The sequence below is a fragment of the Anguilla rostrata genome, chromosome 11 (assembly GCF_018555375.3).
Source record: "Anguilla rostrata isolate EN2019 chromosome 11, ASM1855537v3, whole genome shotgun sequence".
Classification (NCBI taxonomy): Eukaryota; Metazoa; Chordata; class Actinopteri; order Anguilliformes; family Anguillidae; genus Anguilla; species Anguilla rostrata.
Window position 1 is genome coordinate 41,679,715 of NC_057943.1, and position 15,170 is coordinate 41,694,884.

Below are 15,170 nucleotides of genomic sequence, written 5' to 3' on the forward strand. Positions count from 1 at the left end.
CAGGAACATTTTGGGGGGTAAAATAAATAAAATAAGCCCCCGGAACTAAATTTAGACCCTAGTTCCTGTGGTGGAAACGCACTGAGTTCCTCAAAAGGTTCCTAGTTCCAGGGTAAAATTCCTGTGGTGGAAACGCGGCTATTATGATGAGGAGGAGCTGTGACCTGGGAAAAAACCATGTATAAATCTGACCCCAGCTTGAAGGAATATTAGCTGAAGTCTCTTCTGATTTTACATGACTTTTCTGACTCTGAACTGAGCAGCTTACATGTTTTGTTCCCCCTTGTTCAACTAATTTTAACATGTACCCTCAGAAACCCACTTTAATCCGGGGATCCCTTCTCCCAGGAGATTAAACATACCACTTTTGGACTACGAAGACTTTCAAAATGACATTTCTTTAACTTTATTTTGAGGCCTTGCTTTCATTTTTTATCCTGGGGGTCCCTAACTGGACCCAGAAGTGTCGTGATAACACCCCTCCCACCCCAAACCCGCTGCCCCTCTCAGCAGAACACCCTTCCCATAATCTCGGAGATGGAGACCCCCGCTCCCCACCCCCTCCTGCTTCTGAAACGGGCGAGCTAAAAACGTCCGTGTCTGCGTCACCGCGCACAAATCAATTAGCGTTTCACAGGTGGGCCTGACGCGAGCTGAGCGCCCGCGCGCTCCTCCGCAGAGACCACACAAATTAACCAGCCCCCCCAACGCCCCCCCAGAGCTGCTCATAGTCGCTGCTTTTTAATTAATCGGCCCCTTTTCACCCCTCTTCGGAGAGAGCCTGACACTGTAACGGTGTCATTCTGCTTCACAGGTCCCCGGATTATGAATAATGAGAATAGCAGGAGGTCACAGAACCGCAAACCAGTTCCTGAATTTCTGAGGAGAATGAACACATAGCGAGCTATTGTTTTGTGTGTGTGTGTGTGTGTGTGTGTGTGTGTGGGGGGGGGGGTGGATTTCATGACATATCAAAGGGGCAAGGGGGAAAGGTGGTGATGATTCTAGGGGCCCACAACTGGAAGGGGAGGGGGGGGCACTGTAGGTTGATACTGGAGCTACAGAGACTTAAATGAGTGTGCTTCTAATGGGCCATGTGCAGGAAGGGGTCACAACCCACTGTGCAGACACGTACACGAGCTTTGAGTCTGTGGAAATACTGAAGCTGTTTATGATTTGTATCACAATGCGAGGCTCTGAGTTTGTAAATAAATGAATACTTTTTGAGATTAAAGTAGAAATAAATATGGAATTCTGCATTGCATGTCCCCGAATCAGTTACAAATATTATCGTTTTTAAGACTGCATCGACATTTGCAGCATAGGAGCACATACACACCCACAAACACTCACACACACTCACACGCACACACACACACACACACACACACACAACATAACATAACCTAACATAATGATGAGAACAGCCCATTCAGCCCAACAATACTCGCCATTTCCCTGACTAAATTGTACCTTGTGCTGTGATTACCTACAGGCTCGATAGTACCTAACACTGTATCAAGCCTAGTCTTGAAAATCCTGCTTCTACTACATGACCTGGCAAGCTATTGCACACATTGACTACTCTCTGTATGAAAAAATGCTTCCTATTGTCTGTGTGGGATTTACCTTTTGATCATTTCCATTTATGTCCCCTCGTTCCACTAACAGAACTCAAACTGGGCGACATAGCTCAGCAGGTAAGAGCGCTTGTCTGGCAGTCGGAAGCTTGCCGGTTCGATTCCCTGAGCAAGACACCTAACCCCTAACTGCTCTAGTGAACGAGAGGCATCAATTGTAAAGCGCTTTGGATAAAAGTGCTATATAAATGCAGCCCCCCCCCCCCCCCAAACTGAAGAATCTCTTGTGGTTCACTTTGTTAATCCCCTTTATTAACTTAAAAACCTCAATCAAATCACCTCTAAGTCTCCTTTTACAAAGCTTGAAGAGATTAAGCATCTTAAGTCCTTCCTCATAGCTTTTATCTTTCAAAACAGGAATCAATTTGGTTGCTCTTCTTTGAACCTTTTCTAGAACCGCTATATCTTTCTTGTAGCACGGTCCCCAGAACTGCACACAACACTCCCAAGTGTGGTCTATCAAATGTATTTTATAAGATAAGTATAGCTTCCTTCGTGTTATACTCAATACATTTGGCTATGTATCCCAACATCCTGTTGGCCTTTTTTACTACTGCAACACAGTGACTAGAACCTGAAAAGCTTTGATCAACTCAAAAAAATTATTTCCTTCATGACAAACGTTACAGTTGGCTATATTGAATTTTATTTGTCAGATTTCCACCCACTTCTGGATTTTATCTTCTTGTATTAATTTGGTACATTCCAAATTATTAGTTGGGCCTCCCAGTTTTGTATCATCTGAAAATTTGACTAATGTACTTTCTATCTCCCTGTCAAAGTCATTGATATAAATTAGGAACAGCAGGGGTCCCATCACCAATCCTTGAGGGACTCCACTTCCCATAGTACCCTCATCAGGTATGATCCCTCCTAATACTACTCTTTGTGTTCTACCCTGTAGCCAGTTCCAAGCCCACTGTGAACTCTCATGTGGTACCTTTTCAAAGTTTTTTGGAAATCTAAATATATAATATCATAAGCCTTGTTATAATAAAAACACCTGGCAGCTTTTTCAAAGAATACCAAAAGGTTTGTCAGGCATGACCTTCCCTTGCAAAAACTATGCTGGCTATCCCTTAGGATGTTGTTATTTTCAAGAAACAATGCAGAATACATACACACACACACACAGCTTAGCAGCGCACACGCACTTGAGTCTGCGCATATGTAAATGCTTTCACAAAGGTCACATAGACATCCATATTTCACATCTAAGAATCATTTTTAAACCTTATTGCAGTTCATTCCTATAGTAATCTGCACTGGGAGAAGGGGGGGGGGGGGTAATTCATTGATAGAATGAAAGCTAATGAAGCAAACACATGCATATCACTTTCTCACTCATCTCTGTGAGTGTGTGTGTTACATTAAATGACAAATCTCTATATTGCATCGTTCTAAAGGTAGTATTTTAGTGAGAATATAAAACTTGAAATTTCAGAACCCCAGCTGTATACTTCACGCTAGCACATTATTGGAAATGTCACCTTTGATTTCTTTGTGAATATATAAGCTGACAGACTGAAAATTGCATTATTCTTTTATGGTCTGTGCATCTGAGAGTGAACAGTGTGGGCGAAAAAAATGCAAAAGCACCAAAATATGACTACACAAAACATCTTATTATTCAGATAACCTTTCTGGATGTTATATTGAAAAATTGTGGGTGTAAGCTATAGTTTCACTCATTGTGCATGTTTAAACATAAAAGTAGGATTAATTACAACACGTATGTACTGGCAAACTGTGGCATTTTGTTAATCTCAAAAGACAAAAAAAAACTACAGTCGCTTAAGTATTCAACAGCTAGTTTAACCATGTAAGAATGCAAGATTTGGATTAATTAGACTGTCACTGAAAGTCCCTGAACAAAAAGACGGTCACACTACTGGTTAACCAATCATTCGTATTACATAAAGTACAAATGTATTCATGCACACCAAATTGTAAATTTGACGATGAACTACACTGCTATTTTAATTGAACCCACTGTTACTGAGTTATTAGAGATAATTAAATGATGATGTAGATCAGACCTGAGTCAAATAATTATTTCCCAAATAACCCTTTAGGTCCCAGTAAGACCCATTTTCATTTTATTACATACGATGGTAAGATTCGGTTACTGCTCCACTGAAAATTCGCAAATGGGATCTGCGAGCATCTAGTAGCTTTTCTCATCTTAGCAGCACCTGCAGAGGGAAGCGCTATTTCTGAAAGGTGTTAATACCCAGGTCTGCTGTGGAGAATAAGGAACTGAAGCTGCTGAGTAGCAGCCCTGTCTCTGGCCTTGCCCTACGTCCTCTGCTCGGGTGTCTTTACAGACCGCGTCAGAGGCTGAAGCGCTTCATCCCAAGCGCTCTTCGGCTCTTTCCTTTCTGAATACACTTTGTTCCCGCTCCTCTTTTCCTTGCCTGTTCACTCTTTTCATCAGGATCACCTGCAGTCCACCCTCTCTGATGGGCCTTTTCCCCTCTTACTGCCCTGTGTGGAACGGACAGTCACACATGCCAGGGCTAACCGCTGCAGCGCGCACGCTCACGCGCTATCCGGGCTAGCACGCCATGCCGCGCGCACGCTATCCGGGCTAGCACGCCATGCCGCGCGCACGCTATCCGCGGGAAAATTATCCGGGCTCACGCGGATCCTGGCCCCCTGGGCGATGCCGCCTTCCCCGATTAGCAGTGGCCTGGCCTGGGTCGCGTAGCCCATCCATGGACGAGACCCAGAACAGGGCCTTAACCGGATGAGCCACCCAGCAGCCCCGCCTGCTCTGCATTTTAACGCACTGCGGTGCCCCATCCCCCCCCCCCCTTTTCCGTTTTAAAGGTACGGTTACACGTGTGCAATTTCCACCCCCACTAATCTGCTCCCACAAAAAAGAAAAAAAGAAAGGACAGCCGAGCAGACTGAGTTAGGGAAATGCGAGTGTATCTGCAGGGGTTCGAGTGCCTCTGAAGGCTCATATCAGCGCTCCTCTTCCCCCCCCGCCCGCCCCCTTCCCAAGTTTACGCCGCTCCGTCACAAGTGGTCTTTTATTCAACTGTCAACTCCGGGCTTCAATTTACACTCCGGATTGTCAGATTGATAGATTTACTGTCACAGACGTTTGAGGGCAATCAGCCGGTGATATTGGAGCTGGGTTTTGTGAGGGGAAAGAGTTGTCAAGGGAATCTCAACACCATGAACTACAAGTATAAAATTGCTTTCTTAAAGACGGACAGCTTTACGTTGTCTGGGTCTGAATCTGGACCCGTTATTAAAGCATCGGTAATTAAGTTGTTCATGTCTGCATTCTCTTTTCGCGCAATCGCTCATATTTTGTCAGCACTTTTTGAGATGATTGATTATATTTAAAAAAAACAAAACAATAAAAAACAACCTCAAAATGTGCTCCGACGCTCTGTCTATCTGTGCGATTTCGGTTGAGGAGTGATTCTAAAAGACCAGATGTTCTCTTGCCTGTAAAATGGCACAGTAAGAAAAAAGAGGAGATAAGCAAACTGATTATTCATACAGTACTTTGAAGGGAAGAAGTATGTAAACAGCTTTAAATGCTGCGATGAGATGAAATGCGGTAAAAAAAAGTCAAGAAAAGAGAAATACGGACTGCATTGAATGATTAAGACAATGTGAATGGTGCTTTTCTTCCTTTTTAGATATCACTTTGTCTGTAACCCGCGGTAACCGAGTATGGCGACAGGCTATCCCTGACATGGCGAGTTATGGTTACACTTGGCAGTACTGGTGACACAGCAAGGCAGTGCCTTGTTTTTCCGGTTGCCATGGAGATGATTTCAGCAACGGCATCAGATGTTGGCTCTGAATTTAATTGCAGCCGAAAGAAAACACAACAGAGACCGGATCCACTGCCAGCGTTTCATGATAACAGACATCAAACATCACAACATTTCTCACCGTACAATAACCTCAATCTAGTGCGTGAAATAAACAACTGCATTAGGCTACTGCTTCTCTTAGTTTGCAGTCAAGATTGAATAATAAAGCCACAGTGATAATTGAATAATAAAGCAATGAAAGGGAAATAAACAACTTTTGTCCTTCATACAAGCAACACAGGTCTTCATAGAGCGCTGCATAGATTCAAAAATACTCATGTAAATATCCACACATAGGCCTGTGGTTTGTGTCACCTGGCATGTCACGGCATGTCACTTCCTGTGTCAACACGCAACAGGCCTATTCTCAGTTACTGACATGAGCTATTTAGCAAGTATTCTGTGGTGCATATGAAAGTGCTATTATAGTGTTTATGAAGTTGCATAGCTCTTATGAAAGACCATTGATAGAAAGTATCACCTAAAAGGTATATGTTACTTTGTTAAAAAAAAAAAGAAAAAAAAAAAGGTAGGAGTATCTCCCAGAGTCCTTTATTCTTGAGCACTGACTCCATTTTAGAAAGGGCGGACCTTTCTAAAATGGAAACAAGGAGCTTTTTATTTTTGTACCCTGGCCTCTGGCTCACCCTGCACACAACCCACGACCCTTTCATTTATTGTGTGCTGCAGAGTGAGTATATACATATCCTTAACTCATTTGAACATGAAGCGATTATGGATTTTCAATGATTTGCAGCCCAGAGATATGCGGAGTGATGAAGGCCTAACAACAGCGATAGACTAAGCAGGCCCAATGGGGCTGATCTGTGCTCGGGTGGGGGAGGCGATCGATGGCGAACGCGCGCACGAAACAGCGAGGGTCCGAGCGACGTGTTCCCGCGGAGAGCGCGGCGGCCCCGCCCACCCGAGAAGGGCGGGAGTCTCCGTGGCAACGGCGGGCCCGCAGGCCGCGAACGGCAACAGTCTCGCGCAGACCGCCGCCTGAGGGGAATTGAGGCAATCTGCTCCTGTCTGAGCTGTCAGACATTTTCAAACCTGCGAGCAGAGCGATCAATGGCCTGGGCTGCAGGCACACACTGAGGCACAGACACGCACGCACATGCAGGCACGCATGCACACACACACACACACACACACACACACACACACACACACACACACACACACACACACGCACACGCACGCACATACACACACACGCAGGCACAAACTGAGCCACTCCCGTCTCCACACACACACGCATACACACACACACATGCGCACATTACACACACACGCACAGACACATGCACATACAAGGTGTGTCGAGATTTTGATTCAAAATTTTAATATAACAATGGAAAGAATATATTGTTTCATTTGTTAAAACGAATATTTGAATCTAATACATGAAGGTCATTTTGAAAATATAAAAACACACTATAAATATGTTTAAAATTTTATATGTTCTATATTTCACAATGTAATCTGGGGCTTGTGAGTGGCCCTGGTTTCACTGGCGCATAGCCAATCACGCGTTGAATGAAATAATAAAAAGTCGGTTAATGTTAATGCAGCCGGTTAATGTTCCACAGCGAGAGATGAGGATGTATGGGGGGAGGCGAGCGGCACTAGCTGCTGACCAGAATCCAGGCGTGGGACGGAAGCACACTGCCCAGCGCGTTCCGGAAACTTCTGTTCAAGAACTGTGTTTTCACCTCAGCAAGGAACACTGCAGATAAAAACTGCCCACCCCCCCCTCCCCGAAACTAGCAGATCATCTTGCGTTTTGACAAGTAATCGCTAGAAGGGTCATGCTAATACATATTGCCGAAATGAAGCCTAACTGTTTTTGTTGTTGTTACTATTCCATGACAATATCAGCCATTTTGTGCCTTAAGTCATTCTTACAGAATCGGAATTGTGTGATCAATATAAAATAACGGTTTGATTTTTAGGTAAATATACATGATTCTTAGGCTGTTGGTACTTGATCTGGGCTTGTTTTTTATTTTACATTGTGATAGTCTAGAATTCTGTTTACTTCAAGTCAAACAATAATATAGCCAGCCAATTCAACAACCGACCTTGCTTTGTATTTTATCACTATCCATAAGCTATTTTTTTGTTTGTTAAATCTTCAAGTGGAGCTTTCACCACATAGTGGACATAACTCACAGGAAAAGAAGCACTTAAACTGGTCCTACACATTTATGCCAATATAATAATTCAACAAATTGTGAAACTCTCCAGTATATGTTCAAATCTAACCAGATCTCATGTAATACAATATTACATTATTTAGTCCAGTTGATGCACACATTTACACACGCATTAACACATACTGTATGTACTCTTGAGTGAATAAATGAGTGGAGAAACATAATGAATGTAGATGCTTCCATACAGGTGCACTGCATGATACACATGATTAAGCAATTAAGCAAGATTAAGCATGATTAAGCAATTAACATCCAATCATGCTCTGTGGCATGTATTAACATGATGAGCAGGACCAGTTGACATCGATTTTTTAACTTTGAAAGAGGATTCATCATTGGGGCACGGATGGCAGGAGCTTCAGTCACAAAGACTGCTCAACTAACTAGCGTTTCAATAGGAACAGTGACTACAGTGACATCGGCATTTAGATCTATGGAAAAGACATCAGTGGTGCTTGTGCATTAGTGCGATACGTACACTATACGGAAAAACAGGAGAGCAACTCTTCCTCAGATGACTGAGAATGTGAATGCAGGACATAATCAGACTGTCAAGAACAGTCTGTCAATAATTACATAGAGAGGGATATTATAGTAGGGTTGCAGTGCATAAACCCCTCATTACAAAGACAAATGCACATCTGAGAGTTCAGTGGTGCAAAAGCCATAGGCACTGGTCTACAGAGATGTGGAAAAAAGTCATATGGTCAGATGAGTCATCCTTCTCCACATTCTCGACAAGTGGGCGAGTGCATGTGTGGCGTAGAGAATGGTATGGGCCTGAATGCTTGACCCCTACAGTGAGGAGGTCCGGTGGCTCTGTTATGCTATGGGGGTTATTTTCTGGCATGGTTTGGGTCCACTTGTCCCCTGAGAGGGAGGGGTCACGGCAAATCAATACAAAGTTATTCTGAGTGATCATCTTCATCCTATGATGAAACATTTCTATCCTGATGGGAGTGGTCTCTTCCAGGATGACAATGTGTCCACAGGGTACGAGGAGGTCACTGAATGGTTTGATGAGTATGAAAATGATGTGAGTCATATTCTCTGGCCTTCGCAGTCACCAGATTGAACACCTATGGGAAATTTTGGACAGACAAGTAAGACAGCGCTCTCCACTGCCATCATCAAAATAACAAATGAGGGAATATATTATGGAAGAATGGTGTCCAATCCTTCCAGTGGAGCTCCAGAGACATATAGAATCTATGCAAAGGCACATTGAAGCTGTTCTGGTGGATTGTGGTGGCCCAACATCTTACTAATACACTTTATGTTGGTTTTTCCTTTAATTTGTCACCCTTCTGTAATTACACATTGAGTACATACTACATGCATGTATTGAAGCTATATTCATGTTGCCTCTTTGAGAGCTGATCTGTATGGTGTTAGCTCGGTATTATTCAAGAGCTCAGCTACACTGAAACCAGAATGGAGAGGGTGTACACCATAATGTGCTGTACTGCTACACTGAAACCAGAACAGGGGAGGGTGTACACCATAATGTGCTGAACTGCTACACTGATACCAGAACAGGGGAGGGTGTACACCATAATGTGCTGAACTGCTACACTGATACCAGAACAGGGGAGGGTGTACACCATAATGTGCTGTACTGTAGCACTGAAACCAGAACAGGGGAGGGTGTAATTTGTCACTGTTAAACACATTGTACACCATACATGCATGTACTTGAAGTTAATTCATGTTGCTCCTTGAACTGACGACAGGAGGTGTACCTATATGTCGAACTGCTACACTGAACCAGAAGGGAGGGTGTACACCATAATGTGCTGAACTGCTACACTGATACCAGAATAGGGAGGGTGTACACCATAATGTGCTGTACTGTAGCACTGAAACCAGAATAGGGAGGGTGTACACCATAATGTGCTGAACTGCTACACTGAAACCAGAATGGAGAGGGTGTACACCATAATGTGCTGAACTGCTACACTGATACCAGAACAGGGGAGGGTGTACACCATAATGTGCTGAACTGCTACACTGATACCAGAACAGGGTTTCTTCAGGGTTTTTTCTCTCCTGGTTTCCTTCCTCCCTTTCTTTCCTCGATCTTCTTTTCCCTTTTGTCTGGTGCGGTTGAGCAAGAACATCCGGCGTGATAAACGAATCTGTCCTGAGCACCCGGGAGCCATAGAGAAGTGTGCCGCGTCACGGACGGGAAAAAGAGGGCGTGGCTACGATCCATCACCTCGCCGGCGATCGGACCCCGATGCGCCACACAACGGGAGGACGAAACGTACCACCCAGATCTGTATCAGAGGAGGGAGGGTGGGCACACGGTGTGGGGGGGGGGGAGTCTGGTACGGGGCCGCCACTCGACAGATCGCCGCGGTAGACGTTCAGAAGGATCCCGCTGCCGGTCAATCCCCAGCTGGGGACACCGCCATCGCCATCGCCACCGCCGCCGCAGATCGAGCGCTCCAGCCGCGCGTCGCCAGGCCCTACCGGTCCGTCACAGGGCTGCGGAGGAGCAGGCCCCGCACCGCCATCTCAGAGCGGCCTGCGCTACGCGCGGAAATCAGGCGCTAGGAAGCCATATCAGCCGCAGCGTAGCCACGGCAACAGATGCGCCATCAGATCTGTCAGTCACACGTCAAAGCCTGAGGGGGATCGGGGGGGGGGGGGGCGGTAGGGGGGTGCAAGATCAGACTCCGCCTATGATGTTCTCCACCTGCGTTTCAGCTCTACACCCCTGGGTGGAGTCCAAGGCTGTACTTCACATACCAGTCAGAGGCGATACTCAGACAGGGACGAGCACTGCTGGGCTGTATGGCCTGTTATCAGCATTATGTTATGTTACGGTGTGCCCTATCCGGCCTCACTGGATGGGAACCCCCTCCTTGTGGATCTGTCACACAGGAACACCATGCCGCTTTCCACAGGGACGCGCTCAAAGAGAGGAGGCCCGTAAGAAGCTGGGCGGTCTTTCCTGTCACGCCAAAAACAACTTCAACCAGACAGCTTCCTGCTGAACAGCAGTTCTACGATTCTGACACGTCACAAGCGTGTGACTAAGCCAGCTATTCTCAGGATGAATTCCGGTCAAACAGACCAACGCTCTATTGTTATTGAAGACTAAAAGTAGACATCACAAGAATATGCCCTTTACCTTTAGCATTTTATAGTTGCTGCCTGCCATCTTAAGATATGTCACTCTTCTGAGCTCAGCAGTGGTTGGTTGGTCACATCTATGTGCAACAACTGATCTGAACACGTTTATTGCTACAGTACACACACAGCTCCTGAGCTCCTGTCTGGTTCCACCGGAAACAATGAAGGGCGGACTGTGACTGTGCATCTGCACTTTCTGTGTGAAAGAAAACAGCGGGTCTGGCTCCAAAAGGGCCTCATGTCAATCAAGAGGCCCCGCCCCTGAGTGTAGGCTGAGCCCTGCCCTCACAGATTTAAGACTCGTCCATGTCAATGTCCAAGAGAGTTAAAGTGGCAGGTGATCAGGTGACGATCCCTTAAGTGTCAACTCCTCCTGCTCTGTTCTCCTCGGTACCCAATGCAAGGGAACTTCATTCACACCACCAAAAACCACTCCTCACTTCATTTTAGCAAATTAAAAAAATTTCTACCCTTAGATCAGGAGTGGGCAATTCAGCTAAGAGCAAATAGCTACAACAGAGTGGTAAGAACTAAATATTTGTTCCTATCAACACCAGAAGCAAGACCACAGCCCACGATGCACTCACTCATAAGTATCTGTCATAGCCTCAGTCTCAATAGAGCTGAATGTGTTCTGAATATGGAATCAGGATATCTAACATAATCTAATAGCCTTGTTAGATACCTTCATAGCTAATAACGCAACATACAGGTGTACAAGACGACTAAGTTACCTACTGTGCTGGTAACCGTGCTGAAGTACACACTCATGTGATAGCAGCGTATCCAATAAGGGGTTGAACTTCACAATGACACCTGAACTGGAAATGAATAGATGCAGCCGGCCTCGTCGGTACGGCCAGCACAGATACACCAGCTCTACCACCACACCGCAGAAAGGAACCGCAAAGAAGAACAACAGGAAATACAAAGTCCAGCTAATTATCCATCACAATTACAGTATCTCTGTTCGGCACAGTGATGTTCCCTGTGAAATTTTGATATCAGGAGAAACAGAGAAACGCATGAAGCCTTCAGGAGAATCGTATTCTTCTGGCCAGAATGAAAAGAGCCCAGTTAAAATCAGGCTCATACAGCCCGACTCGCTGTCCTACAGTCAGTGTGACCCTTTGAACGTTTGGCTGTGTCCCACTTGTCCTCTGTACACTTGACCAGAGGTCAGTAGGTGTAATGTTTTCGTGACGACACTGGAAGGGAAGCGTGTTTGGAACGTGGTTCTGACACTGGGCCGCATTATCAGCTGCAGACACTTTCCTTGGGAGCTTTCAGCATAAGAGTACGGAGATCTGAGCAGAGAGATCCAAGCAGGGCTGTGCCAGTAGCATTGGCACTAGTAAGGTCAAAAAGGTCACAAACCTTAAGGATAACCTAGGAAAGGATACGGATAACTATAATAAAAAATATATTAAAAAACACTGTGAAAAATTACATGGTATGCTTTAAAACCAAAATGAATGAACTGCAAACAGCATATATATCAAACCATTTATCTATTAATCATAATTTAAAACATCGACAAACTCTGCTGGCCACTCTCTGTATGAGGGCCTCCTACTCCTCTGTATTTGTTCATTACTGCCAGGTTTTTAAGACGAGTATCATGTTTTTCTTGCATTTGTATCTGTCCTTCAATGAACAACACAAAATAACAATTTAGGCTAATAATATTAATAATAAAAGACTTTTGACCATTTGACCTGAATCTTAAGATTCACTATTTAAAATGACAAAAAATAACTAAACAAATTTCAAAAAGCAGCTCTGTCAAAATGATGCTTTTAAGTAAAACGGGGTTATATTTTCCATTTAATATGGGTAAAATTGACAGTATCGACTACGTCAGGTAAACACTCGGCTCTGGCTAGCTGACAGACCTTGCACTACAGCACGCAGTGCACAGTCCAAAAGTAAAAAACAGTCCGAAAGTATCACTATTCACGATGGCACACTATGGAATGATGCTCGAAATACATTTCCCATAATGCAGGCAATTGTCAGTCTTAGATGAGAAGTTGTTGAACTCCTGAGTCCTGCAGGTTTAACATTAATGACGACGGCACTCAATTGAGCCAAACAACTCGTCGCACGGGTGCGAAAAGAATGGTTTTGTTTGCACGGGAACATTTTTTAATCGCGAACGCGGCCTGTGTTCACGGCCCCGTTGAGCCTGAGGTCTCATTGATTTTTCCGTGATGTTTACGCAGGCGATCGTGAATTCAGTGGAGGTGTTAGGAGCGCCTGTTAATGCCTGGAAAAAACCCTGGATACGCCATGGTGGACTTCCTGTTTCCTGTGACCGTGGAGGGCGACTCCACTACAGACCCACGCGCATTAGAGCTGCAGTCCAATCCACACGTGCGACTCCCACTTAGAACAGAACGACAGGGTTTTCGCGCTCCCCCAAGCTAAATCTGTCATGTGGTTTGGGCCCAATGTGCGAAACAGCTCATGCAATTTATGTTTATTTGGTGCTGATTGTAATCACAGACTGAAATAACTGTGTCTTGCACTCTCGGTTTTTTTTTTTTTTTTTAACATGTTTTTAACTAGGATGTGGAAAAAAGCACGCGTGAGGAGAACGGGGAGAGGCCGTGAACCAGCAGGAAATGATTTCCCCCGAACAATACCCGGGCATTACGGCTGAACAGCTCTCCAATCCAGGCGCCCATATTCACACGCATATTCATCACGGGCTGCTATTTAGCAAAAGCTTCCATATTTAATAATGCTGATTAACTTATGCCTAATAATAATGCCTAATGGTGCTGATGGTGGCTTTTAGCAGGCAATAACACACGTTGGGTTTCAGTGCATTTTTATAACCGGCACAAGATTTAGTTCAGTGTTAGATAAACTGCAATGGAGAACATTTTCCTCTCAGAGAGTACATGTAATCGCACTTGGACTGGATATTTCCACTGCGTTACATGTAGACAAGCTGCAAAACCAGGCATACGTACATAAAGACGTAAATGAGACATTATGGAACTAGTATAGTCATTTTACAGCTTTGAATGGAAGTAGGTAGGTGATGAACTTGTAACAACAATCTGTTCTGTTCTCGCTTTCACTCTGTTTCTTTGTCTGTCTGCTTCTGTCTATTTCTCTCTCGCCTTTATTCTGTTTCTTTGTTCTTTGTCTGGCTTTCTTTCCCTCTATCCGTCTCTCAGGCTCTTGTTATAAATCTGATTTGAGAGCGTTGTCTTGTTTTAAAGCATAATCGTGTCTTTTTTTGGGGAGGTTGGGGGGGGGGGGTGGATTGAAGAGTCAGCAAAATGATTACATTCACAATTGCAAAAGCAATCCTGTTGCTGAATCTTCAATTCCTCTGCCCCCTCCCCCCCACCAAAAAAAACAACAACACACAATTATGCGCAAAAACAAGACGCCGCTCTCAAATCAGATTTATAACAAGCGCCTGAGAGACCAATAGAGGGAAGGACAGCCAAACAAAGAAACAGATAGAGACAGAGTAAGACAGACAGATAATCAAACAGAGAGAGAAAGAGAGTAAGAGAGAAAAGGAAAGACAGAGAGAGAGAGAAGGGAAGAATAAGAGACCGGGAAGGATAGAAATTCACAGCGTGGCAGATGGCATATCATCTTACCCAGGACAAGCTGCATTTAGATCCCGACCATTCCTTCTCCCCTTCTCCACGTTCTAAGTAATCAATTTTGCTAAAAGGGGCTATTGCATCTTTAATGCAGGTGCAGCTGTATACCCAGAGAGGCTGGGGGATAGATTTTCTGCCAGGTTTTCATGATGGCAGTCTATCAGACAGAGGGGCACAGGGGAGGAATCATCTCTAAGATGCGCCGAGGGACGGCTGGTTTATTGAACTACACGTGTCAGGTTCCATTATTCTTCGGTCATTGGACATGCATTTGGTAGTAAGAGGCCCCCCTAACAGTGTCTCTTCCAGGGTGTTACGCTGCCTGTCCCTGAGTGCATGCTGGGACCTGGAGTGCACTGCTGCCCTGCCGCCGGCCTCTGGGAGTCCCCCCGGAGACCGGCGGGGACTCTGCCTGCCGAGCCGGGCCAAGCCAAGCCGGGCCGGGCCAAAGTGAGCCGAGCCAAGCTGAGCCAAGCCAAGCCGAGCCAAGACGGACCAAACTGAGCCGAGCCGGGCCAAGCCAGGCCGAGCTGAGCAATGCTGAGCCAAGCCAAGGTGGGCCAAACCGAGCCAAGCCATGCCGGGGCAAACCGTGCCGAGCCGAGCCGGTCCAAGCCGTGCCAAACTGAGCCGAGCCGAGCCAGGCTGAGGCTGACTACTCCACTGCAGTGTTTTCAGTGTTCTCCCTGA

The 15,170-nt window shown here is 45.3% G+C and overlaps 1 long non-coding RNA gene across 2 annotated transcripts in view; it reads right to left on the bottom strand.

The window, feature by feature from the left end:
* LOC135234983 (uncharacterized) overlaps window positions 1–15,170 on the bottom strand; it is a 53,213-nt gene that overhangs the window by 25,539 nt on the left and 12,504 nt on the right. Inside the window, exon 4 of one of the 2 annotated variants that reach the window (XR_010324261.1) lies at window positions 13,406–15,166. The exons of the other annotated variant lie outside the window; for it this stretch is intronic. This is a non-coding gene — a long non-coding RNA (uncharacterized LOC135234983). Of the gene's footprint in view, window positions 1–13,405; window positions 15,167–15,170 lie in introns of those variants that run through there. 2 annotated transcript variants of the gene reach the window in all.